The following is an 11529-nucleotide window of genomic DNA, read 5'->3' as shown; positions in this document are numbered from 1 at the left end:
TGCGAACTGAAGTGTACTAACCTTTGATTTGTAAAGGTTTCTTTTTTTATATCCTTTTTTATTAGTAATTTAGCAAAGTTTTACAAAACCACAAGATTTCAGGGGTATAATTTAACACATATACATAGTAAGTCAGCAGTACCACTCTTAAGGCATATACTCAAAGACATGGGAACATTAATGTAAAAAGGATATATGAATACCTATGTTCACAGCTGTACTACTACAATAGCTGAATACAGAGCAAGTGTAAATGCCCAATGAGAGGTGACTGGATAAAGAAATCAGGAATAAGGGGCTGGGTGGTGGTGTACGTGGTGTGCATACAGGTTACACTGCGCAAGGACCCAGGTTTGAGCCCCCGGTCCCCAACTGCAAGGGGAAAGCTTTGTGAGCGGTGAAGCAGCACTGCAGGTGTCTCTCTGTCTCTCTCCCTCTCTTCCACCCTCTTCCCTCTCGACTTCTGACTGACTCTATCCAATAAATAAAGTGATTAATTTTTTTAAATAAATCAGGGATATATATTGAATGTAAAGATATTTTCAAAGGAGGATAAAAGGATATGGAGGGAAGTAAGGGAGAGGACTAGAATTAGAAAAGTGAAAAATTATTAAAAAAAAAAAAAAGAAAGAAAGAAAACACCTGGAAGTGGGCATTGGCTCATGTGTGACTTATTTGTGTTTGCTAATTGGCCCTTATCCAACTTGGGCCCCTCCTGCCACCTCACCCCAGGTTGGAAGACAGAGACCCTTACCTTCAAGTATTAGCTGAAATAAACACAACATTTTCTTTTTTATTATTATTTTTTCTTATACTCATCAATAAATACAATAGTCTATAAATGCATAACATTTCTCAGTTTTCCACATAGCAATACAACCCCACTAGGTCCTCTGTCATCCTTTTCCAGGACCTGTACTCTCCCTATCACCCACACCAGAGTCTTTTACTTTGGTGCAATATACCAAAAGTAAGGGGTTTTATTATTATTATTATTATTATTGGATAGAGATAGTCAGAAATCAAGAGAGAAAGGAGAGATAGGGAGAGAGACAGTAGTTCCAAAGGGACAAATACTATTTGATCTCACCTATATGGAAAACATAGACAGACAGTAGATTATAAGGCCATACATCAGAATTCATTCTTTGAAAAAATTTTTTATGTATTTAAAAAAGGAGACATTAACAAACCATAGGACAAAAGGGGTACAACTCCACACAATTCCCACCACCAGATCTCTGTATTCCATCCCCTCCCCTGATAGCTCTCATATTTTTTATCCTTCTAAGAGTATGGATTGTGGGATGCAGAAGGTGGAAGGCCTGACTTCTGTAATTGCTTCCCCACTGAACATGAGCGTTGACTAGTTGATCCATACTCCCAGTCTACCTCTCTCTTTCCCTAGTAGGGTGGGGCTCTGGGGAAGCAGAGCTCCAGGACACACTGGTGGGGTCATCTGTCCAAGGAAGTCTGGTCGGCATCATGCTTTTGTCTGGAACCTGGTGGCTGAAAGAGAGTTAACATACAAAACCAAACAAATTGTTGAACAATCATGGACCTGAAGGTTAGAATAGTGCAGATGAAGTGTTGTGGGGTACTCACTGCAGACTATTGTGTACTTCTGCTTTCAGGTATATATTTTGCCCTAGTTTATGGATACGTGTGAACATATGCTCTATCTCACGGGACCTGATCTATATCTAGGTTTGGGGACTTTGTTAGGAAGTGAACCACATGGAATGGAATTAGAGAATACTATAAAAGGAAAGATCTCACCCTAGTGATGAAGCTGAAGGGTTGTTATTCCACACCTGAAGTCTCTGACCGCAGTCTAAAGTGAAGCATGCTGAGGTTGCATTGATTAGGTTGTGATTGGCAGATGCAATATTATTTGATATGAATTGAGAGAAGCATGCAGGAAAGTGCGCCCCACCCTAAGGTTCCAGGACTGGGGGAAATATAGGCTCTATAGTGGAAATGTGAGGTTCCTGCTGTCTTAGGGTTCAAGAAGACAATGGATAGTTATTGTTATCATCACAATATTTGGTAATTGGGTTAACTTTGAAAAGTCCCTTTGTTAGGATTTGCTGTATAATACCCAGCATCTTGTATATAGCTCTGCCACTGGTTGCTTCTGTTCTCCCTGGTCTAGGCTTTTGAGAGAGTCAGCATATCAGACTCAGCCTATGTATTAAAACCCCAGGGTTTTTACTTTGGTGCCCTACTCCAGCAGAATTCATTCTTATATGCACTTTTCTGGAAGTTAGTTTTTCTTTTAACTAAGTGATGCTGAGGAATTACTTGCCCGTCGAGGCAAGTAACGCCCCCCAGAGGCAGGAAATGTTTTTTTTAAGCTGATAAAGTTTTGCCCACAGAGGCAAAAAATGGCCCCCTCAGGCCTTCCCTTGGCAGCACACTGGTTCTTGTTACTCGCTTACATGTTTCTCCATGTTGTGCCAGTTTCTTTTTTGAAAATGCCTGTATGATATAGGTTTCTGTTCACCCCACAGCCCTGATACTGTGGTCATTTAGTTAAAAACAGAAGGGGGAATTGTTGGTATGTTTCATATTGGTTTGCTCGTCTTCCCCCCACCTCTGAGAGAATTTATTTGGCCCTTGCTAGTTTCGGGCCCCCACTTTCTCCCCGCCCCCTATGCTAAGGATGTCCAGAGTCCCAGCAGGAGCAGTGGAGGGAGAATGATGGGGAAGCACATGGTGTGGTGATTTACCCGTTCGTGAATAAAGATTAAATTGCAGCTTCTCAACCCAGCCGTGTGTCTCCGGTCGTCTCTGTCTACCGCTGCGAAGCTAGCCCAGCCTGCTGGCGGCCCCAAACCTAAACAACAACTAAGAAATATTTTAATTGAAAAATGTGACATATTAAACTTTATAGTTCACAGCTATAGCAACATTAGAAACTTAGAAAGTCCCCACGCTGCCTAAGGAGAAAGGTATAAAACAGATGACCTAAAAATCCAAATTAAGATACTAGTGAGAGAATAGCAAGTTAAGTCTGTAATATAGACATGTTCAAATGTTTTTTCAAGTACTGCCAAACCAAATTTATATCCAGAAAAATTATCTTCAGTGGAAATCAAGACATTTTCAGATGCAGCAATATAGAAAACTCTGTCAGCAGCAGGACTACCCCAATAGAATGACTAAATAAATCTTTAGAACCATAAATAATAGGATTTTTAATGAAACTTGGAATAACTGAAGAAAACTAAAACTAAATAAATATAACACAGACTCTTTCTTGATTGCCACCAGGGTTATTGCTGGGACTCAGTACCTGCACTATGAATCTACCACTCCCAGCAACCTTTTTTTTTTGTCTCTCAGTTATATCTGATAGGATCAGAGGGGAGGAGGGAGATAAAGAGAAAGAGAGACAGAGAGAGAGAGAGAGAGACTTGAAGTGTCTGCTTTATCACTAGTGAAGCTTCCCTCAAGCAGGTGAAGAAAGGAAGAGCAGTGCTCAACAGGTAGGTGTGCCTCCACCCAGCCTCCAACATACTCTTTTTAAAATAAATATTTGCTTTTACCTATTTAGATATAGAAAGTTTTCTTAGAGGAAGTCGGGCGGCAGCTCAGAGGGTTAAGCACAGGTGGCGCAAAGTGCAAGGACTGGTGTAAAGATCCCAGTTTAGCCCCCAGCTCCCCACCTGCAGGGGAGTCGCTTCACAGGCGGTGAAGCAGGTCTGCAGGTGTCTTTCTCTCCCCCTCCTCTCTCCATTTCTCTCTGTCTTATCCAACAATGACATCAATAACAACAAAAATAAGAACTACAACAATAAAAACAAGGGCAACAAAAGGGAATAAGTAAATATTTTTTTAAAAGGAAGTTCCCTTAGAGAGAAACCAGAGTACCACTCTGGTGTGGGCAGTACTAGGGGACTGAACCAGGAGTCTCAGACTAAGATATTTCAAAACTGTTCAATATTCTTTCAAGATTCCTTTTTAAATTGTATTTATTTATTTGTTTGTTTGTTTATTCTTTACTTAATGGGAGAGAGATAAATTGAGAGAGAAGGAAAGATAGAGAGCAAGAGATAAAGAGATACCAGTAGCACTGCTTCACCACTAATAAAACTTCCCCTCTGAACTTGGGGACTAAGAGATTAAACTTGGTTCTGTGCACATTGTAATATGTGTACTCAACCAAGTGTACCACAGCCTGTTTCCCTTTATTTATTTATTTCTTTTGTTGTAAATTTTGAAGCTATTGATCTTTACTAAAAAGACCCCTTACAGGGGTAACCCCTTCATGGGGGTTATAGCTGTTCATTTGTTTAAAGAATATCTTGAGGAGATAGATAGGTTTGTGTGTGTGGGGGGGGATAATGACAGAGAGAGAGAGAATGAGAGACACACAGAGACAGAGAGAGAGAACTATTTTGTGCTCCTTACTCTTAAGGAATCTTCCAACTTCCTTTTGTAAGTCAGTGTGACCACTGGTCTCTCCCTCCACTGTCTGCAGAACTAGTGGAAAAATAGGAATCACACTGTATTGCCATCTTTTGTTGACTAGTCAGTCTTCATGGAAGACAGAATTCCTGGAGGTAAGCACCTTATTCATCTGAATGGCGTAATCTCCAAAGCACAGAACTAGAAAGCATTTGAGTTAATCATGGAATGAAAAAAATGTTGAACCTCTATTATCTAGGTGACATAATACGTTCTCATCACTCCCAAGGCAACAGCAGACAAACTTGATGACTATATATATTATACATGTACAGTCATTATTATTTATCTGAGCTAAGATTGAATTAGTTTTGTGTATAAACAAAGTGTTTCCTTTTGCAAGACTTTTTACTATGGTTAAAAAAATATAACAGGGAATCTATTGTTTTAAGTGTTTAATTTAGTGGTGTTCATTCCATTCACAATATTATGACATACTATATATATCATATATAATTACATATAAATATTTATTTTAGCAATCAAATTTGAGCTCACTTAAAATCTTATGCTATTAGACAGTCTCCAGAAAGATTCTGGGACTGACATAAAGAAGTATTAATAATAACAAGACTTAGGAAGGGGGCCAGGTGGTGGCACATCAGGTTAAGCACACAAATCACACTGCACAAGGACCCAGGTTCAAGCTCCAGGTCCCCACCTGTGAGGAGAAAGCTTCATAAGTGATGAAGCAGAGCTGTAGGTGTCTCTCTCTTTCCCTCCCTCTCTTTCCTCCCCTCTCAATTTCTCTCTGTCTCTATCCAATAATAAGTAAATAAAAATACTTTTGAAAAAATTTTATTTACTTGTTCCCCTTGTTGTTTTTTTATTGTTGTAGTTATTATTGTTGATGTCACCATTGTTGGGTAGGACAGAGAGAAATGGAGAGAGGAGGGGAGAGAGAGAGGGGGAGACAAAGTTAGATACCTGCAGAGCTGCTTCACCGCCTGTGAAGCGACTCCCCTGCAGGTGGGGAGCTGGGGGCTCTAACTGGGATCCTTAGGTCGGTCCCTGTGCTTTGCACCACGTGCGCTTAACCTGCTGTGCTACAGGCCGACTTCCCCATAAAAATACTTTTTAAGAAGAGGCTTAGGAAGCAGTGTCTCTAACATTCTTTGCCTTTCAGGAGTTGAGCAGTAGTGCAGCGGGTTAAGCGCACATAGCACGAAGCACAAGGACTGACATTGTTGTTTAATCTCAGGGTCGTGGGTTCGTGCCCCACGTTGGGCGCCATTTGTTGTTAAAATTCGGAAGGCTCTAGCTGGCCCGGCTAGCTTCACGGGCGGGTAACAGAGACGCAGAGACAACGGCTGGGCAGGGAAGCTGTATTTCTTTATTCAGGAGCAACGATTCATAAACTAAGGCAAACTAATCACCAAACAGAACTCTGCTGTCTCTTTGCGGCGGCGCAAGCACTCTCTCTCACTCTGGAACTCAGGAACCCTGGAACTCTCCAACTCTGAAACTCTGGAACTTTGGTGGGGTCCCTAGGGGCGGGGCCAAGCGGGCCTGTGAAATTAACAGGACTGATCCAATTCTCTTGGCGGGGGAGAACTAGAACCCAATGTAAAGCATACAACAGACATGAGGATCCTGGTTCGAGCCCCCAGCTCCCCACCTGCAGGGGAGTCGCTTCACAAGCGGTGAAGCAGGTCTGCAGGTGTCTATCTTTCTCTCCCCCTCTCTGTCTTCTCCTCCTCTCTTCAATTCTCTCTGTCCTATCTAACAATGATGACATCAATAACAACAACAGTAATAACTACAACAACAATAAAAAAAAAAACAAAGGCAGGGCCCAGGTTGTGGCGCACCTGGTTGAGCACACATATTACAATGCACAAGGACCCAGGGTTCAAGCCCCCAGCGGCCACCTACAGGGGGAAAGCTTCATGAGTGGTGAAGCAGGGCTGCAGGTGTCTCTCGGTCTCTTTCCCTCTCTATCACCCCCTTCCCTCTTGATTTCTGGCTGTCTCTATCCAATAAATAAAGATAATTTAAAAAAATTTTTTTAAAAAACAAGGGCAACAAAAAGGAAAATAAATAAATATTTTTTAAAAATCCTTGCCTTTAATTTAGAAGATATCTTTATATTTCAGTGATCCTAAAATCTACATGGAGGTCGGTATAAAATAAGAAAATAATTAAATATAAGGTAACTCCAAATCTGCACTCATGAGACTCTTAGGGCTTGTGCTAGAAGAATTCATTTCACTGAATGCTTCCATATGGCTTCCATGCAGATGACTACCCCCAAATAAGCTCATTTTATTTATTTTTGCCACCAAGGTTATCCCTGGAACTTAGTGCCTACACAACTCTACTGTTCCCAGAAGTCATTTGTTATAGAGGATGAGAGGCAGAGAGAGATAGAAGGAAAAGAGATACAGAGGGGAAGATGCAGGCAGCACAGAAGTTACCTCCTACAGGTGGGTTCCAGAGCTTTGGTCTGAGGTCCTCTGTTCTAGAAGGTAAGCCACCATCTGGTCTCCAATCTCACTTTTATTTAGGATGTCACATTCATCATTAAAACTAGAAAGAGTAGTAATTGCAATGACCAACACTGAGTAGAACAGCAAGCACTACAACCTACTACACTGGCCAAAATCAGATAATGATGAACAAAGAGGAAAAGTTTCAGTGGTTTAAGGACTAGGAGGGGGTGGGGAGATAGGGAAGTAGCTATCTGTACAAGGCTGTAAACACAGGCACAATTCCAGGGACATGTTCCCTCCTGGCTGGTCATTTTTCAGTGATGATAGAAGGCACTGGATAGATCCAATGCTCCTTTTTATAACAAATACTTGTTACAATCCCTTTACTGACCTAAAATCAATGCACATCTTACTTCAGTTACTGATAGGCGGTTTTAAAAATAATCCTTTAACTAGGAAGTACAAGATATAATAATAAAAGAACAGGAATACAAGATATAATAATAAAAGAACATGCGTATCATATGTGAATGGATATAATTTCATTAGAAAATATAAGTGACAATGGGCCCAGGCCATGATGGACTTGGTTGAGTTCACACGTTACCATTCACAAGGACCCAGGTTCAAGCCCACAGTCCCCATCTGCAATGGGGGAAGCTGCATGAGTAGTGAAGCAAGGCTGCAGGTGTCTCTCACCAGGCCTTTCTTTCTCCCTCTCCCTTCCTGATGTCTCACTATCTCTATTCAAATATATATATATAGATGAAAAACTGAAATATATATTAAAATAAAGTGGTAATTACTAACGTTTATGTTGAATGTTATAAATGTAAGATGGACACAGATATATCTTTTTAATATTTTATTTATTGATTAGAGACAGCGACATTTAGAGAAGGAGAGATAGAGAGAGAAAAAGAGACATCTGTAGCACTGCTTCACCACTCCCAAAACTTCCTCTCTACACCCAACAGATGGGGACCAGGGGCTTGAACTCAGGTCCTTGTGCATTGTAACAAGGGCACTCAACCATGCATGCTACCACCCAGCCCCCAGATATACATACATCTTATTGATGACTGAAACACCATGCTTAAGCTAGTAAACACAACTTTCCACTATGGTTAACAATACTTGGTAATTTTTTTTTTACTTTTTTATTGCTTTTTAAAAATATTTATTTATTTATTTCCTTTTTGTTGCCCTTGTTTTTTTTTATTGGTGTAGTTATTATTGTTGTTGTTATTGATGTCCTTGTTGTTAGATAAGACAGAGAGAAATGGAGAGAGGAGGGGAAAACAGGAAAACAGAGGGGGGGGGAGAAAGACAGACACCTGCAGACCTACTTCCCCCGCCTGTGAAGCGACTCCCCTGCAGGTGGGGAGCTGGGGCTCAAATGGTGATCATCATGCCGGTCCCTGTGCTTTGCGCCACGTGCCCTTAGCCAACTGTGTTACCGGCCAACTCCCTTTTTTTGCTGTTTTTTTAATTTATTTTTAATGAAAGCAATAGAGACCCAGGAAGGACCTCTAGGTCATTAATATGATGTCCAAGTTAAAAAAAAAAAAAGCAATAGAGAGAGAGAGAGGCAAGAGCAGTGCTCAGACTGGTGTATAGTGGTCTCAGGCTTAAGCTTGAGGCTTTAGAGCCTCAGGCATGAAAGTCTTTTATATTAACCATTAAGCTGTCTCCCCAGCCCTTGATAATTTTTTAATGAAACAAAAGATTAATCTTATTAGATTCCACTTATATGCAGTACCTACAATAGACAAATCCAGAGACAAAAAGTAGCTTAGAGGTTAGGGGTGGGATGCATTGGATCGACCTTCTCCTGGTGCATCCCATGAGTACCCATTCATTGGGGAAACTGACGATCCTTCCTAGCCGACTGAATCCACATGGATCCCAGTCACTTTCAAAGCCAGCAACAAGCAGCTCCTGACAGCTTTCAACCTGACGCTGTTGACTGGCTATGGAAGAAGGGCAAACGCTAGAAGAAGAAGAGGTTAGGGGTGAGGCTTACTGATTAAGGGATAGGAGCGGTCCTATTTGCAGGAATGAAAAGTGTGAAAATAAATGACTGTAGCATACCATTGAATATTACCACTGAGTCACACACTTTTTGAAAAATTATGAAAACGGGACATTTTCTTTTTTTTTTATAATTTTTTTTCTTTCCTCCAGGGTTATTGCTGGACTCGGTGCCTGCACCATGAATCCACCGCTCCTAGAGGCCATTTTTCCCCCCTTTGTTGCCCTTGTTGTTGTAGCCTCGCTGTGGCTATCATTATTGCCATTGTTGATGTCGTTTGTTGTTGGATAGGACAGAGAGAAATGGAGAGGGGAGGGGAAGACAGAGAGGGGGAGAGAAAGATAGACACCTGCAGACCTGCTTCACCGCCTGTGAAGCGACCCCCCTGCGGGTGGGGAGCCGGGGCTCGAACCGGGATCCTTATGCCGGTCCTTGTGCTTTGCGCCACACGCACTTAACCCACTGCGCCACCGCCCGACCCCCAAAAACGGGACATTTTCTGTCTCGTTTCTGTCCTGTGTGATTTTGTTAAGAAAAAGCACTTGAAATACTTTTGTATGAAGGTAGGTAGTAAAAGTAAGCTGATTTTCCAGAGCTTTACTCAATTTTAAAAACTAATTTTTATTTGTTTTATTTTAATGAAAGAGACAGAGGTCATAACAGTTTTTAGCTCTGGCTTATGGTTGTGGGGGTGTGGGGACTGAGCCTAGGAATTTGGAGCCTCAGGCATGAAAGTCTTTTTGCCTAATCATTACATTTAAAAAAAGAAATCCATTTGTTGAATGAGAGAGACCAGAGCAGGGCACAGGAGTTAGTGTGAACCCAGGGCTTCAGCTACCTGCTTATACATAAAATGGGCTTCAGTCCATCACTGAAGATAAATAACAAATGGCCTTTCTCTTATATGTCTATCACTAGAGCATCTGAAAGGCCCCGGAGATAATTCTTTGTCTTGCAGAGATGTTCCCTCGCTCTCTTTGTAGAGTGTCTGGCTTTGCTGGCCAACCCCACCAAGTGTCAAATGGGTGAAAACAACAGCAGCAAATTGCTCTGCACCAAGTCCTGATAGAGTTGTAGCCTGGGGAACCACTGTAAGGCAGACAGTGGGGACCAGAAGAGTTGCTTGAGTTCAGACCCACTGAGAGCCCGCGGTCCTCTGGGGACTGGAGTGTTGTCCAGGCCACCAGCAGAAGCCCAGTTCTTTGATGGCTGTTGGGAGCTTGGGAAGAGAGAAGGAGGATGCAGGAACTTTGGCCTGAAAGCACTTCCCGCTCGGATGCTGGGGATGACATTGCAGTCCCCACCCAGATGGTGGCGGTAGAGAGCAGGGGACAGTCTGGGTTCTGCGGGCTGTAGACTGGGCGGGCCTGACTAAACCAGAGAAAGATGACGCAGCAGGGCTGCCCACTAGCACGGCGGTAGCAGCTCCTATTTATTGAGTCATTAACAAGTTCTTGACTGTGTTTTTTTTTTTTTTTTCATGGAATTTCAAGTCACTTCCAGGGGAGAAGTCTAGTCCAGCTCGTTGAAAGGAGCTGAGGACACCAGAAATCAGTGAGATAAGGCAGAGGGGCCACTTCCACTGAGATTCTTAGACGCCAGAACCGACTCTGCAGCTTCTCAAGCCTCCCTCCGTAGCCCTTCCTGGGGGGCTGCCTGGGGAGCTTCTCCCCACCCTGCGGTCTGCTGGGACCTCCGCCCCGCTAGCGCCCTCCCCTCGGGATTCTTCCAGCCGGCAGGATCTGACCCCGGCACCCACACTTAGCCCACCCCACCCCACTCACCCCTGGCTACGTGACGCCCTCTCCCGGCTCCCGGAAGTAATGGCTGCTCGGGAGATGCGCGGGCCGGGCCCTGGAATGTGGCTGTAAGGCTCTTACCAGGAATTAGGGTTAGGGTTAGGGAGCTGCCTGTGGCCTGTAGTTTCTGCCTGGAGATCTGGCTTGGGACCCAGGGCACAGAGGATGCTCTTAAAGTCCCTACTGTTATCCCATGCGCCGTTCCTTCCACATGATGCCAGTTCATCCAAAAAGAGGACCTTTATTAATGGATCACCTTAATATGAACCCTCTTTCCCTACCACATACCTCCTCACACCCCAGAACATACTGGATCTCTCTTGTTTTTGAGTCACAGTCTTCTTTAAAATATTCTCTCTCTCTTCTTTTCTTACCAGAACACTGGTCAGCTCTGGTTTATGATGATGCAGTGCAGGGGATTAAACCTGGGACCTGGGAGCCTCAGACATGAGAGTCTTTATGTATAACCACTATTCAGTCATCTCCACCCGAAAATCTTTTTCTAAAGGTATTTATTAAAACAAAATAGAAAGAGAAGGAGGGAAAATCAGAACATCTCTGAGGCACATGGGGTGCCAAGGATAGAACTCAGTACCTCACGCTTACAAATCTAGGCTTTATTCGATGCTCCATCACCTGGAGTGTATCATCTTCTTTTTGGGCATGAGATCTTGGAGGTCAGGGAATAAATCTCTGTCCTTTTAACCCTAGTTCACGCTCCATTATAATTAGTGCAATAATTAGGTGCATGGCACTGATAATTAAGTCAACTGCTTTTTTTTTTCACATT

General features: G+C 42.7%; 1 long non-coding RNA gene across 1 annotated transcript; it reads right to left on the bottom strand.

Annotated features, from left to right (window-relative positions):
• Positions 1–1199: 1199 nt before the first annotated feature.
• On the bottom strand, positions 1200–7046 carry LOC132534733 (uncharacterized). Its single transcript, XR_009546442.1, has 3 exons — positions 6891–7046; positions 2733–2850; positions 1200–1509 (listed from the first exon to the last, which is right to left on the bottom strand). It is a non-coding gene; the product is annotated as an uncharacterized LOC132534733 (long non-coding RNA).
• Between the last annotated feature and the right edge of the window lie 4483 nt (positions 7047–11529).

Source organism: Erinaceus europaeus, chromosome 19 (assembly GCF_950295315.1).
Source record: "Erinaceus europaeus chromosome 19, mEriEur2.1, whole genome shotgun sequence".
In the NCBI taxonomy this organism is placed as follows: domain Eukaryota; kingdom Metazoa; phylum Chordata; class Mammalia; order Eulipotyphla; family Erinaceidae; genus Erinaceus; species Erinaceus europaeus.
Note: the sequence above shows the minus strand (reverse complement) of the source record. Positions and strands in the feature narration are given on the sequence as shown.